The following is a 17078-nucleotide window of genomic DNA, read 5'->3' as shown; positions in this document are numbered from 1 at the left end:
TCACCCTCCCAGCTTGCTTACCCAGGTCAAGAGGGAACTTGTACATATAGAAAAAGATAGGGAGAAAACAAGGTCTAACTTTGAAGATGTATTTCAGTATGATGTGCAGACTCTGCCTTTCACCATCCAAGAATCTCATTGGGAAATTTTATTTTTTAATGAACAATTCTTGAGAGAATGTCAATCATAGCTATAAAATATCTAGAAGAGTCCAAATAGAATTATTTCCCCGTTGTTCTCCAATACACGTGGGAGGAATACAAAATACACGTGAGAGGTAATAGTCCCATAAAATACACGACAAGAAAAGCCACAGACTTATATTACTACTGCTCTGGCTGGAAAGATATTTTGTGGAAGATTGAGATGCTTCAAAATGTTGGGAAATACTCAGGATCCTAAATAAGCAAATTGTTTTAGCATTTCTGTTCCAAGCAATAATATTCAATGACTGCATGGAGATTATTTTCAGTAGAAATTTTATGGGAAAACTGTAACTGGAAATAAAAGGAATATTCTAGCGATAAACATGACATATCTCTTGTTGCACATGTTGGTGATGACATTGAATGAGATCTCCAAGCAAAATAAGAGTTATGCTGTGTTGTGTCAGCATAATAAATTAAGACTTCTCCCTCTCAAAGGTCAAGTCTTGGGCTTCACAAAGATGTACAGAATTTCACAGCCTGAAAACTATGTTGAGGGGACGCTGAGAACAAGATGGCAAAAGAGTTTTAAAAGAGCAAAATAGAGCCTTATGCCCCTGCCTTAATTCATTGCAGCACAAATCAGTGTTATAAACAAGCCATTCTCTCCAACAGTCTTTTTAAAAAATGTTCATAGACATAAATTCTCTTGAAGAATGTGTCTATGCAGAAAAAAACACATGGAGAGTTGAGCTGTCATCTTAAGTAGCTGGCATCCATCATTCTGCTTCTTCTTTAGTAGGTACAAATTTATAAGGCTACTCACATTATTTAGATAGCTTTTAGCCTCCATTTTTCTTTCCCTATACTGATACAAAAAGTATGACCAACGATGGAAAAAATGACCCGCAGAGGTCAGCTGAGCTGAAATAAAAAGTCTCCTTAGCTAGAAGAGGTCCGTGGTTAGCTTTGGGCTTTGCAAACACATTGCCTGCCTTAATCTGTTATTTACAAAGGATATGACCTGGGACAAGTTACTTAACCTCTCTAAGCCTCAGTTTTTTCATCTGTAAAATGGTAATAATAATCCCCCTAACAGGGCTGCTGTAATCATTAAACAATATAATTAATATGAAAGACTTGGCAGAGGTCTTGCTCACAGAATCTTTTTTTTTTAAGAATACACATAACAATTTGAGCTAATTCACATACCATACAATTTACCCCCCTTAAGGTATAAAATTCATGTCCTTTAGTATATTCGTATATTCAAACTTATGCAACCATCAGTAAATTTTAGATCTTCACCAAAAACAAAAAAAAAATCTGTCTCCATTAGCAATTACTCCTTTTTTCCCCACAATCCTTTCCATCCCCCACCCTCCCATCCCCAACCTTGCAACCATAGGCAACCACTAACCTACTTTCTGTCTCTATAGATTTGCCTGTGCTGGACCTTTCATGTAAATAGACTTGTATAACACTTGCTGTTTTGTGGCTGGCTACTTGCCCTTAAAATACTGTTTTCCAAGTTCAACCAGTTTGTAGCATGTATTAGTACTTTATTCCTTTATGTTTAAGATTAATATTCCACTGTTTGGATGTATCACATTTCAGCTATCCATATCCAAGAGTTCCTATTTCAAAAGTCATACTATAGGAGTATTTACATGACCTTGGTTTAGACAAGGATTTCTTAGATACAAAAGCAAAAACAAATAATAAAAAAAATAAAGTGGATCTAATCAAAAATTTTAAATCTGTGCTTCAAAGGAAAGCACGAAAATGAAAAAAAAAAACACCTGAGAATGGGAGGAAATATTTGCAAAGCATTTACCTGATGTGCAACTGTCCTAGACCACTTAAAGAACACCTAACAGCTCAATAGTAAAAGACAAGCCAGGTAGAGTATCCAGACATTTCTTCAAAGAAAACATACAAATGGCTAACAACAACACGAAAAGATGCTCAACATCAGTAGCCGTAATGGAAATGCAAATCGAAAGCACAATAAAACACCACTCCCTACCCACTGGAATGGCTAGAATTAAAAAGGGTTGACGAGAATGAGGTAAAATTTGATCCCTCATACATTGCTTGTGGAAATATCAAATGGGATAACAGTCACTTTGGAAACATTTCGTCAGCTCCTCTAAAGGTTAAACAGAGTTACAAAAAGCCGCAGTAATTCTGCTACACCCCACTGCCTCAGTGGTGCACTGCAAGATTGTGTTCTCACCCCGATCCCCATGATGTTGACTCATTACTAGTGACTTTTTGCCTGTTAACCTTTCCCTCTTATGTGCCTTTGGCAAGGCTGGAAATTATTTCCCACTCCATGCTTCCTGAGTTATCATCTCTTAAGAAGACAGAAGTGTCCTGTTTTGAGACAACCACCCTCAGTGGCCTCCAGCCCGCAGGACTTTCTTATGTGTTCCTGGTCCTCATTATCTGCCACAGGGCAACTTTTGAGGATGGTTCAGCTTCATCAAGGCAAATTAGTGCTACCTGCTAGCCTTTCCAAATCTTTCCAGCACTGCTTAAATGGCCAACCATTTCCACCTCACTTTCAGTAAATAACTTCTGACAAAATGTAAGCTTTCAGTTTTGTTCTGCTTGGCTTCCTCATTAACGGCACCTGCAGGTCTCTCTCCCACTAACTCGGTGCTACGTGCCTTAAGGTTGTAGACTGCGATATTTTTCATGGTGACTTATTCACCCAGCCCCTTGCTGGGTGAGTTAATTAGGTACTGTATAAATGAATGAATAAATAAATAAATACATAGCAAGTGAAACAAATTCTTTATCATGCAAATCGGAGACCCCATCTATTTCACTGATGTGCCAATCCATAAGGTTCATTTAACAGAGCTGAGAGATGGGCCCAAGTCACGTTCTGCCACATTCTGCACCACTTCCCCTTAGTCCAGCAGCGATGCAACCGAGAACAGCGACTGCACATCTAGTGATGTCGTTTCAGAGACACTTCACTCATGCATCACACAACCTTTTTGGTTGCAAAATAGTTCTTTGCGGTTGTTCATAGAAGTTACTTAACCGATTTTAAAATTTGTTTCAGTTACTTCAACATAAGTTATCCACTACTTTCCTAAGATTTCTATCAAAATCCAGCAAATAATCCTGGTTTCTTGAGAGAACATTCTGACAACTGAAACAGTTGACTGTCTTTTCAGGAGAGCCACTTGTTTCTCTCCTCCCCACCTGAACACCCATGGAAAACTTATTTTAATAATGGCATTTGCTTCATAGAAGCCCATATTGAGCTACTTGCAAAATAAGCTTCAAATCACTCCCATGGATTTGACATCTCTGCCAGTTAGCCGGGACCCCTCGTACATGCTCCAAAACCCCGAAAAGCCATCACACCAGCTCCAGCATTTCTGGAAAGGATGGCACAGTTTGGGGCCCATCTCTTCCTGGGGAAATGAGATTAAAAGGAAGAATGGGACTTGCTTTTCCTCATATTTAGGTTCTTACATGAGTGTGTGAACTCAATCACCAGGTCAGAGAGGCTCCCCAGATCTGAATTACTCACATCCACGTGCTGCCCGTAAGCCTAAGTCACCCCGCGGTGGCGACAAGGTGAAGATTTACGGCTCCAGCTCTGGCTCCATGCCTTGGCGAGGCCAGTGGCAGCCAGACGGTGAAGCAGCTGCCTCAGACCCGGCAGCCTTCCTGTAGTTACTCCTCGGACAGCTTATGACTTGGCACATTTGCTGGCTTTTGGCAGCACTGCAAAGGACTTATTGATCTTCAAAACCCACTTTGGCTGTTGAAGGAAACAAAATCAATCTTTGGATAGATTTCTCCTCTTAGTATATTTCCTTTTCACTTTCAATATTGGTGGGGCTTGGGTTTTCACCGAAGGAACTCATCCTACCATGGGCTTTTGACAACAGAAATCCTCTTCCATTTAAACTGAAGTGACTTATCACAGGGAGAGAACTGAAGTGATGGTCAAGTAAGGTGAGGTAACTTCTTAAGGAGGACTGACGTTCTTGCACCTCCTGGTTGCCCTCTGGTTTGGGCGAGGGGGAGGTGGGGCTTTCAATTGCTTCGCAGGTGAAGGCATTTCCTTTCAAAGACTATTTCAGGCTTCCTAATTGATTCTTGGGGATTAGCAATCCACTCTTAAATGGTCACACCAGCATGGAAAGTACAGGTTTTCATTCAAATATGCATAATATTAAAATATTTCTAAAGTACTAACCATTAGTAACAGACAAGCCAGCTTGCTCTATCACATTGTGATTTTCTTGCAGTCAGGATCCATTTTATCCATTTCTGTGACTTCAACACCACTCTCAGTGCCTAGCACACAGCAGAAGGTACTCCATTTGCTGGCAGAATAAATAAATGATCTTGTAAAAATTATTTAGAATTTAGCAATAAAGTCTTCAAAATTTGGGGGAACAGTAATTTCTTACTAGAGTAACACCTAAAATAACCACAAATGGTCCACGTGGCATTACTATAGAACATATGCATCTGCTAGAGTTTAGACAGAAAATCCTCCTCCAAGAGGCCCCAGGAACAAGTCTCACCTCTTTCTCACCAGGCAATATAAACACCCAGGAGAAATTCTGTGAGTTCTTGATCCTGGGCCCTTGCTTCAAAAAGACTGTAAAGTTAACAAGTAGATTATGCATCCCTTTGACATATTTTTCAAGGGCCCAGTGGATTTTAACTTTATCTTACAAAATGCAACAGCTGAATGAAAAAGAGAATCTAACAAAATTTACTGCTTAGGTCTAACTCTGAAATCATTAGCTTAAATAAGCTCACCTGCATTTCTTAATCCCTAAACAGAGGGCATGATACAATAAAAGGGGAGGTAGGCATGACTGTCCCCCACAACAAGTAAGGGAATAGATAAACACAATGACAAGCAGCAGCCACATTGCCCTAGACTTTATTGAAAACAATTTAATAGTTAGGTTATTTTCTTTGAAATTTTGTTTGCTGCACCTAGAAAAGGAAAATAAGTAGTAGCTGGGTGAACTAAGCTATTGCCTGGGCATGACATGTGTTAAAATTCGACCCCGTGTTTTGTATTCATTGTCACCAGCTTAAACACATTTTGCCAAAGAGCCATTCACTGAGAATAAGCTGGCTGACAGCTATAAGGTGTGTTTGCAAGAGTTCTAATGATTTACTTGCAATACGTGCTGAATACCCATCGCCCCCACATTTCCTACAGTTTAAGGCAGGAGAAAGGAAGTCCCCTAAAATAAAAAATCAATCATCTTAGAGCAAAAGGTAACTTTCTTTGAGAGCAGAAATAAGTGCTGCTCAGCACTCAAATGTGATGAAAAAATCATTGTTCGGAATCAATGGCTATCTTTGTGGAGAAATACAGAAGATTTATAACTTGTTAATAGACAAGTTACAGGTTAATATACCTGAAAGTCTACAGAAGCTTAAACTCTGCCTAATTACCATTTCCATAAACCTATGGAAACACCTAGCATTCAGCCACCTTTCTCAGGCCTTCCTGAACTTCTTCAGGATCACCCCCACAGGTCCATTCTAGCTTGTTCAAGCCTGACATTGGCCCATCATTGTCAAAGCTGGGAAGTGGGTTGAAGGGTTTACACTGAAAAGCAACATTCAAACAGGTGAACCCTCAGTAGCCACAGATAAGAACCAATTACTTTTCTGGCTCTTCAGGGTGACCTTCAGCTATTTTAACAATGAAATGAGAGCTGATTGTTGACCTAACCTTCCCCTTACACCAAGGTAGGTTTTAATGCAATTTTCTCAAGGACTTTACTTCAACTACTCTTTCTTAGTTGCTGTTGTAACCTCTTGGTCTCAACCATTCTTTCCCTTCAAACATGTTCATTTCCTTCCAGAGAAAACACAAAAGCACAGAAGTTTCCTTCCACCTGCTCTACCTACCTCTCATTCTCTGCAATCTGCTTTTTCTTCCTCCCTGCCTCTGTTTTCAGAGAGTGGTCTATATTCCTGTCGCCCTCCTTATGTTCCACTTCCTCCCCAGCCCCTGGGCTCAGCTTCTGTACCAAATGCCCTGTGTAGCTTTCTGAAAATCCGGATAACAAATGTTCAGGCCTCTCTTCTGGAAATCCCAGTTTAGCACATCTGGGCTAGAAATCGGAAATTCTTTTGGTTTTAATTCTTCACAAGTGATTATGAGGCACAGTCAGGATTGATAGGACTAGCCTTCAACTTTTGCGACCTGATTTCTACCTCCAACACTATTTTCTCCCTTGAACATCCCTGAAAACCTCTGGATCACCAAGTCCACCTGCCTTTGCGGCATTCTCACTGTCCTGGAGCATCAGCCCTGATGAATAATTCCACCCTCCTGAAGTAAGACAGAGCTCTTGACATCTTTGACGGTCTGCCTTTGTCTTCTTCCCCAACAAAACTCCTCCTCCAAGGTCCTCCACTAAGTGCACTCTTCAGTACTTCCTCCTAGGCTTTCCTTTTCTTTCCTTTTCTATTGCACCCTCAGCAAAATGACCTCAACACCTTATACATCCAGGCTTCTAAGTTCCACATCCACTTTTCCTACTTTCAAAAGCAGAGCACATGGTCAGAATTCCTTGCCCCTGAGGTCATGACAAAGGAAGGCATGAAAGCTTTCAAACCATCCTGAACTTCAGAAATACTTAAGAAACTTATTGAAAATGCACACATGCAGGTCCCTCTGGCAGAAGCTGACTGTGTGGGTCTGGTCTGTGGCCCTGTCTAGAGGCTGTATCTTGTTAAAGGTGTGTAGATAATTGTGATGTGCACCAGTTTCAAGTCCCTGCTAAACATCATAATCAGAAGTTTAGCAACATTTACCCTGAAGGATCCCAATGTTCAAGAAAAAAATGTGTCATTCCTTGAACTATTAATAGCAACTATGATTTATCATGTCAGGAACAGCGTCAGGGAGTAAGTCGAAGTTGACCAGGATGGCACCACAGTACAGTCATCCTGAATACAACCAGACTCCTTTTCTCTCTTTAAGGCTGGTCTCAGTACATTGCTCCATCCAAACAAAACCAACTCCAAAGTCCCAGAGACTACTGGAATGCCTTAAGTTTTACTGAGGAAAATGTTACATCTCATCGTATACAGGAAAACTAAATTTAGAAAATTTATAAGCATTTTTATCCTAAAGTTACATTCTGGAAAACTGCCAAAGTATTCTCAATCTCCTCCAAACCCCTCTCCCTCTCTTTCTGCATTTTGACAGTTTTTGGCAGGGACTAACTAATCCACTCATCTTTTAAAACTATGACTTCTGAAAGCCCTTCCCCTAAGGGAAACATCAGCCTATGGTGATGGTTATTGCAACCATGGTCACGATCTTTATCTGGACCCAGGTCCCTATCCTTCTGGTTCATGGTTTACCTTCCAGTAAAACAGAAGCCAGACCCATCAGAGGCAGAAAGTTTAGGAGAGGGTGGGTAACCAAGCAATGGATGGCCATGAGGTCCAGAAGAGAACAATTAACAAGCATCAAAGAGTAAAACCAAGAAGAGGGCAGATTACCTATCAGAAAATGTATCCAGAGAAATTCAGTGAGAAGTGATGAATGCAGCGAAGGAAGGCAAAGCATTAAAACAAAAAATTAGAGCTATAGTGAATAGAAACCTAAGTTGAAAGGGGGAAGGATCACACTACACAATAATATAAGAACAAGCTAAGACCAATGACCTAAAGTAATATTCACTGCTTAAAGGATTAAATAATCTTCCTGTCTTGACTGTGCACTTGTCAACAGAAAGGACCAATTTTCATTTTCTCTGAACGGACCCTGAAAGGGTATGTTGGTAGATGAGTGGAGGCATGAACAAATGGATGAATTAAGACAGATGATCTGAAGTCAGTTGCACTGCTTTTTCAATACACAGTTGACCCCTGAACAACACAGATTTAAACTGCACAGGTCCCCTAATACATGGATTTTTTTCAGTAGTAAATATCATAGTACTATAGGATCTGCTGGTCGGTTTAATCTGCAGATGTGGAATCACAGGTAAGGAGGGGCGATAAAAGTTATATGCAGATTTTCCACCATGCAGAGGGTCAGCCCCTTTAACCTCCCCCGTGTTGTTTAAGGGTCAACTGGACTAACTTCCTGCTTGTTAACACAACTTATGTGATTTGTTTTAAAGGACATGGTATCACTCAAAATCATTTTACCATCTTGTTTACTCATCAACTCTTTCTCTGTGTCTTTAAAAATGGTCAGAAAAACTACGTGTATTTATCTGTGTCTGTGTGTGTTTTTTACAGGAGGGCAATAATACTTTCTATCAGCTTCCCAAAAAATTACATCCATGTTCAAAATGTAACCTCAAACTTCTCAGCACTTATGAATGTTGCACAACACCTAGGAAAATAAGACATTACCAATATCATAGATAAAATGCTGGCTATTTAGATATAGTCAAACATATAAGTCATTTTCACAAATGGATTCAAATTACTAATATATGTTTGCATGTGGTCTTTCAGGTACACAATAAAATGTTAATGTAAATACTGGGTTAATTTTAATAAATACTATTTGTTTAGACTGGATTTTGTTATAAAATAAATAAGAATTTGCTGAGTTAATTAAAATAATAAAACAAAAATGGATGCACTACAATTGTCATGCCAAAGTGCTAATATCTGCTTTCAACACATAAGTGAAATATAAATTCTTTATTCTGAGATGTATCATCAAATATGACTTGAATTGAGATTATTCAGTGCTTTGCACACTATGTTGGCTGACTATTCTTTTCCAAGATTCAAGGTATTAATTTTAATCTTTAATGATCCTATGTTTCAGGAACTACATCCTTGAAAAAATAATTAGATATGCCAAAATATTATTGCTATAGTCCCCTACATGTAAAATTTGGATTATTTTTGACATAATGTGATTAAATAACAATCTCTTAACTTTCAGGTGCACAATAGGACTCTATTCTAAAATTATAATAGGCTCACCCCATTTGGAAATGGCTATGGCCCCAGGTTTTATCAGCCTGGTACTACTAATGTTCAAATAGAAAATTTTCCTTTACTCACTCTTTGGATGAAAGTTGGCTTTCTTTATACACCAGCCTACATGCTAACAAATGTGTAAGCTACAATAAAATTCATGACTGTCACACAGACCAGAATATTCCTATCAGCCCAACTCTTACTGATGCATATTTTAGTCTGTGTGACAGTTACAATTCTAACTGTCCATTAGTAAACTGGCATTCTGGTTTTTAAAAAATAAATTACTTTCTCATTCACCTTTGTTCATCTTGCTATGAAACCACCTGGAACGAGGATCATCTTGCAGCAAATGATACTGAGATTGTTACTTGTGGGCTGACACATATGGTGGCAATGGCTGAAGCAATTAAGGACATGGATAAAAATTAGGTGGCTTGGAGAAGGCAAAATAGGAGCAATTAGTTGTTGGAAGACACTCCCATCAGGAGACAATGAAAAACAGTAAGGTGCCATTAACTCTTTCACCACCCTGAAGAACCCAGGAAAGCTGATTCCAAATTCAATTCCAAAATCAAGTGATCTTTAAAAAAAAAAAATCTAGTGCTGGATATTGTCCATAGTTGGGAAAAATAATTTGCAAATTCATCATAGTTTCTTGGTACACAGTTTGTCGAGGTTGGATTACATGTTCTCTGCTCAAATGAAGCTACTACTATTAAAACAAGTGAGAAGGTTTTTGAATTTTGATGTTTGAAATTCATATTGATATTTTCAATAATAGAGACAGATTCAACCAACATTTCGATGTTGAATATAACTGTAATTTACTCATAAGTAGAACTTCAGTAATTGTCTCCAAAACTTCAACTGAGTGCTAGCAAAATATTGATTCATTTCTGAATTGTTTTTTCCCAAATGAAAACTTTAATTTTTGTCTTTCAGTAAAATATATAGTCATTGCCCCATTTTCTCTTTTGTCATTAATCATATATGGTATTCCATTATGTACTAATAACAGGTAACTTCTGGAAGTTATTGAATTTTACAAATGACTGTTACTAAAGGAAATAAAGAACTAGACTATGGCATCACTATCCTGCTATTGTAATAAGTAGACATATTTTAATTATGATATTTTGTAACATGCCAGGAACTGCTTTCTACTGCTTTTTGTAAAAACAATGAAATCTTGTAATTTTATAGTTGACTATCTTTCCTTACTATTAAACTGGTCATTGGAAATGTAAAGTGATATTGCTGATGAGATTATGAAAATTAGATTTTGGGATCACTGAAGTTTGAGCCATTGTGTGACTACAATTTCTGTAATTAATTATCCCAGAAAGAATTTCATTTTGCTATATGCTGATATCACTGCTTTTGTGTTGCACCTTGGAATGACTTTTGTGAACATGTTGGTCATCAGTGAAAACCAGCTGCCTATTTTTTTTAAAATTGAAACATACTTGATTTATAATATTATGTCAGTTTTAGGTGTACAGCATAGTGATTCAATATTTTTATAGATTATATCCCCTTAAAACCATTACAAAATAATGGTTATATTTCCCTGTGCTGAATATGTCCTAATGAATGGCTAGTTTGAGAGGAATACTAGCTCTCAATCTGACCGTAGTCACTTGTGTAACCTTGGACAAATAATTTTGGTTTTCTAGGTTCATGCTATTCAAAGTAGAGTTCAGTTCTACATTCTTGCTGATGTCTGGTACCAGGTCCCCAAGCCAGAGAATGCCACACCTGATAATACTGACCTCTTAACCCCCCATTTACTTATAAGAAGCCTTGTGGTTGAGGAATTCCTCCACAGTCATCCCTGGTGTCCCCAACTTGTACCCCTCGGTTCACTGCTTGTTATTTACTGTCTTAGGCTGCTATAACAGAATGCTGTAGGCTGCGTGGCTGATAAACCACCATCATTTCTGCACATGGATTTACTGAATCCCTTACACACTGCTTTGACTTCTTACATAGTGTGGTAATGGGCTCATCCCTATGACATTTATAGTCCTCTTACTTTCAGTGTCATCCAGAGGTAGATGACTTTTTAGAAAGATGACACTGACCTTATGACTCAGCTATAGTGATGATTCTGGGATACTGTCTTGAGGGATGCAATGTATACTGTAGGCCTACAGCCCAAATATATTGCCATTTCTTTAATGGTCAGAATATAAGAAATCTGGGGAGCTGTCTGGGTAGGTGGAGCTGGTGTTTCTCGTCAACATACCTAATGATTCATTTGCAAAGTAACTGCTTCATGGCCAAGATTTTAAACTCTATTGATTGAAGACTTTAGTGCCCAAAAGAGGAATTTTTCTTCCTAGGGACAAATAATGATTTCACTGCATTAGAAGGCAATTCTTCCATATGCCGTTTCAAGAGTTGTGGGTAAGGGGGGGCACAGATCTTTGTTTTGCTAGAGTATTTCTCATAGCATGGGGAAAATATGGTTGCTACTTCCCCACAGGATGTAAGAGGAATACAGTTGAAACCTGAGGAGCCTCCATACGGCACCTCTGTGTACCGTGATGCTAGCGGTAAAGAGTCAGAAGACCACAATTATCTTTTACATGCAGAATCTCAAGGGCCTTTGGGGAACAAACTTGTCTCTGGTTCCAGCCTCCTCTTCCCTAAATAGGGGCAGCAGAGATGGGGCAGGGAAGGAGGAGAGGGGTTGTAGTTCTCAGACTTAGGCAATCATCAGAACATCTGTAGGGGTTGTTAAAACACAGACTGCCGTGCCTCATCACAGAGTTTCAGATTCAGTAGGTCTAGAGTTGGGCATGATAATCTTCATTTCCACCAAGTTCCCAGGTGATACTGATTACTGGTAATCCTGGGACCACACTTTGAGAACCACTGCTTAGGGCCACTTCTTCCTAGACTCCCAGATATGAACATGATAAAATCCACTCTACCCTCAAATTCCCATCAACTGAAATGATGGTCTCCTTTATTCTGAACTTCGGTCTGAGAGAGAAATTGGGCAACTTGTGTTCCATTCCAAGCTTCCCTTAAAAGTGTCTGTCTCCTCACAATACCTGTGGCCTGAAAGGGTGGACTTGAGTTAAATCCTCCAACTCTCTTGGGCTTTTGCTCTATGTTACAGAAGAAAGTCTATCACTCAGAGGTGGCCACACTGTTGATAGACTAAAGGTAGATAAAGGAATTCAGAAATCTCCACTGTACCACTACAGAGGCCAGACTCTAGATTACTAACTGAATGGGAAGGTCCAGAAAATCAGTTCTAAGACTCAAATTTAATCTATGATTCTGGCTGGCCCACCAGTTTTCCTTTCCTTTGAGCAGTTAGGTTCTGCTTGGACTCCATGGAAGATTTCAGAGGGAAGTTAGATTAATCAGTTTAATTCTAACCAAATAGCAGTTTATATCTGAAAATAGGAGAAAGTAGGGTGGGCTTGTGTGAATACATATGCACGAGCAAGAGCAGGAGCATCAGGAGCTATGTGGTGGAACACAGTAAATGGTTCGCTGCCTGACTCCCCCTCTGAGGGAGGCACACTTTACACAGAGTGGGGCCCCAGGAGCTATGTCATCAGTGTTTCCACACTTCCCAGCCATAGCTGATTGATCTATATCTGACCTAGGTGAGCTCATGGGATTCTCTCCCTCTGAAATGTAAACAGAGGCTGGCTAAACCTGAGCTTTATTAACATAAACCCCTGTAGAAAATAATCATGCAATCCTACTGCTGAGAACCCCAACACTGCCCTGATATGTCCTCTGCCCAAGACGTAGCAATAACTTCAGATTTGAGAGAAACAGAGAGACAGAGACAGAGAAACTGTAATAAGTTGGTTTTATGTGAAGTTAGCTGCAATCGGTTTACTTTTCTTATAACCAAAAGTATATTATCTAATATACAGGTCCTATGCCAAATTCTCTACAAAAATTATTATAATAAATCATGACTGACTAGCCCCTTGATGACAGGAATTATCCTCATTTCATAAATGAAGAAATGAGTTTAGTTCCTGCATCTACACACCTAGAGAGCAAGGCCAACCTGAGACCTGGCCTTGGGTCTGATGGACATCAAAGTTCTTAGTTTTTCTACTGCTTCCCTCACTCCTGAAGGAGGTGGAGCTAGGACCCTAATGCCATCTAGACATCTAATTTTAAGCCATCTGGTTTCCAGGACCTTTAAGATCCAATGCCTCTTTTTGGAGTTTAAAATATGATTGGGGAAATAATTTTTTTTGAATGAAATAAGGTAAAGAAGACCACCAGCATCAAGATAGTGTCTCATACTACATAAGGGGAAGTCAATACATTTGCCTAATTTCTGAATTATAAATTCTTTAATGAAATGTTATGATTAATTCTAAGTACACAATGGAATTTGAACGAGGTCAAGAAACAATGCCTAGAAAAGGTCATAATTTAGTAGGCTTTATAATTACTGTATCAAAATAGAATTCAAAAGGCAAACATCTGATTACATGCACTTATACTGTAAAAACTAAAGCAGATGCTTCTAAAGTTGTTAAAAACAATACTCTAACATCACTAAGGACTTTGTCTTATAACTTTATTTGCAGCATTAACATTTTCTAAGTCCTTTCAAATACTTAACAGACTGGTCACCATCTACCCAGGCCCTGACCAGATTATCATAAGTTCCAAATTAATCCAATTTAAGGATATTTTATTTTAAGTTCAGATTTTCATTAGCTCTTCACAGACATCTCTGAACATAAACATTGGAAGCCCTTGAAATTTATTAATACATTGTAACTTTTGACTAGGCTGTCTATCTTCTGATCTTTAGCCAAGTTAATCCTGAAATGAAGCTAACACAGAGGAACAAAGGAAACAAAATCGTCTTCAAAATATCTAGGAAATTGTGTTCAAGGACACAGAGATGTTCTTCAAGAGCTATTCAAAGGTCATGAATTATTGATAAATTGAAGAAATGAACAGATAAAATTTCAAATGACTGGATCAGAATAAATGAAACATTATTGCTGTGTTGATTAAATATATGACAGATGATTGAAATATTTCCCTCTTCTAATTACAATTCATTTTAAATTGAAATTTAAAGCCTTATGCTGCTCTCTAATTGTTTTATTTGTTTTTGTTTTTCTTTAAATAGACTATAAGCTCTTTAAAGATTTAGGTCTCACACTTATGTTTCCCTGCAATGCCTAGAATGGAGCTGAGTAAATAAAGTAGGAATAACAAATGTCTTATTTCCCATTTCCACTTTAGTGGCAGTGTCTGTCTAGGGAGAAGTACACAGAGAAAGATTGTGAATTCATGACTAGACTACACCAAGCAAGACTGCAGATGATTGATTAGTGATGTCTGCTCTGAGCTCAAGAGGAGAAAGTACAGCATGCATGCCACCTATTTTTCCATCTCACTTGCAGACATTCATTTCATACTTGTTAAATGAATAAAAATGTACACAGGAGAAAAGAATGACATCAGGTAAATTTTCCCATTGAGTTTCATCTTTATCCACATTTGATAAAAATCACACTGCGTGTAAGTTCATTATTAGGCATGGAATCAATAAACTTTGAAATATAAAGGAAAAGCAACTAGCTTACAAAATCATGAGATACTTTGTGATCATATCAGATCTGTTCTTTCAGATTCTTTATTCAAAACTAATTCACTTGAAATCTTCACACCCCATACTAGTGACAATCAAGAGGCCACCTGCTTTGACACTTGCCAGTGATGGGGAAAAGCTCAGCATCATCTTGGTACAAGAAAGCTGCTCTCAATAAATTCCCCCAAAGCTCAGGAAAAAAAAAAAGCCCTGTATCTAGAAAATGACAAAGCCAACGATTCTCAGAGCTAAATATAGATGAACAGAACCACTGAGGCTGGTTCAAGGGCAAAACATGTGAGCAAATGGGCTAAAGTTAATCAGCCTCAAATCACTATGGGACTTCTTCTTGCCTTCATAGCCAGTAGTAGTTCCAGTAAGATCAGAAGATATATAATTACATCTATCCCCTCACACACACACATCATGTGGTGAGGTGGGTGGTCAAAAGAATCCCCAAGGCCATTGGGTTTGACCCCAATTATCTTTTATTCTAAATAGGCCATATGCCAAATTCCAGGATAAATTGGAAACATTTGATCTATCTCCTGTTCCTAGATAATTTTAAAGATTCATTTTCTATTCTTACAGATTCCTTATTTGGGCTGCTTTACCCTTATGCTTCAAAGAAAAGACATCTTATATTTGCCTTTATATATTCAAGAAGATTCTCTCTATAAGAATAATTTGGGAAGAAGAGAATTTAACAGTCAGACAGATTTTGGAGAAAAAAATGGCAGGAAATTATCATACCCAGAATTTAAGGTAATGACTATCCACTGAGTTTTTCGTTAAGAATCTATGTTAACTAAGGGGGAAAATATCTAAGAAAACATTTATTACCATGCTTAACAGAGATGGCTGCTTTAACACATCTCCTCATTTCCCCATGCACATCATTGCTATATCCATGCAAACCAACACAGATAAATTTATCACACATGAATAAAACAGTCCTATGAGCTCTTTGAGACATGTTTGGGAAAAAAGCTTCCTTAAAACAGACTATTAAACCTCTGAAAATATCCTGATTTATTCAATAATGAAAATAATATTAATGTAAACCTACATGGCCTACAACCAAATAGATTCTGCATGAGTGATTCATGACAATGTGATTTTCATAAAACAATTTGGCATTAAAACTAAACAGCATAACAAAATAGAAGCTACACTGCCCATCCCCCACCAAGTACTCACGCTCCTAAATAACTTAATATGTTCTTCTAAATTTTGCACACAAATAATCTATTGGAGAAAGAAGTTCTGTAGAAACCAGTGCTTTTTCTTCAAATTAATAGGAATGAAATAAGATTTATTTAAAGTCTAATTTTAAAGGGCTTTATCTAGTTAGTGAAATAACCCTGAAGTTACAGAATGGTATAGAATGTGTTTTTTTTTTTCCTTTTCTTCTTTGGAAAGATGAGTCCATGGGTGTTAGCCTAATAGATGAATTGCCCTTGAAAGCATGGATAGCACCACCTTTGTGCTCATTCGTATATGACCAGGGTTCTAGTTCTAAAATCAGAGATACTGTTTCTACTCCACAGATAACACAGCAACAGCTTCAAGCAGTGGAAAGATGAAACAAAGCAATAAAGGGCTGAATGAAGAAAGAAGATCTTACTGTAATGGAAAGAAAACAGCCTCCTGCTAGTCCTGTCTGACCTTGGTTTCTACTTAATTTTGAACTTTGTGTAGTGATACCGAAGAAGCGATCAGAGGTAACTGGTGAGGCAAGGGCCTCAAACGCCCCTCAGGTCACACTCAGGTCTCTCACACACAGCTCCGCTGATCTCTCCTTCTCACTGTCCCTCTGCCCCTTTCCCTCACATGACCCCCATCTCCCTTCTTACAATGCACTTCTTCCCCCATGGCATCCTTTATTCTCTCTAAAGCTCTAAAAGAGCATCATTTTATGTTGTGAAAACAGCTAAGAAAGAAAATGTAGAAACATTTATCTTAGCCTAAAAATACATGTATTGTATATACACACATGCATATACATATGGTCTAATGAATTTGCCACCTTTCCACAATAAAGCATTAATAAGACTGAAGCAAGATCCTCAGAGTATAAATGATCATTAATGATGTATCCATTGCCAATAATTGTTGGTGTCACATCGATGATGCATCTATAAATACACCCAATTACAATATTAAATAGCTGGCATGTATGATTAATTTACTTTCCTCAGCAAGTATACAGTAAGAACTTGTTTCTAGAAAGTTTTTAATGACAGTCTCTTATTACAATGATATACAAGCTTTAGCCACATAAGAAGTTCATCTACACCTCAGACTGACTCTTAGAAAAAGAAAAAACTTAAACTATTTATTGT

General features: G+C 38.2%; 1 long non-coding RNA gene across 3 annotated transcripts in view; it reads left to right on the top strand.

The window, feature by feature from the left end:
* LOC140693325 (uncharacterized) overlaps nucleotides 1–16859 on the top strand; it is a 62840-nt gene extending 45981 nt beyond the window's left edge. Inside the window, exons 5-7 of one of the 3 annotated variants that reach the window (XR_012069046.1) lie at nucleotides 14385–14606; nucleotides 15325–15498; nucleotides 16284–16859. This is a non-coding gene — a long non-coding RNA (uncharacterized lncRNA). The remainder of the gene's footprint in view (nucleotides 1–14384; nucleotides 14607–15324; nucleotides 15499–16283) is intronic. The other 2 variants (XR_012069047.1, XR_012069048.1) reach the window with 2 other exon arrangements.
* Nucleotides 16860–17078: the final 219 nt, after the last annotated feature.

This window comes from Vicugna pacos, unplaced genomic scaffold, assembly GCF_048564905.1.
Source record: "Vicugna pacos unplaced genomic scaffold, VicPac4 scaffold_19, whole genome shotgun sequence".
Taxonomy (NCBI): Eukaryota; Metazoa; Chordata; class Mammalia; order Artiodactyla; family Camelidae; genus Vicugna; species Vicugna pacos.
This window is presented reverse-complemented; position numbering and strand designations above follow the sequence as displayed.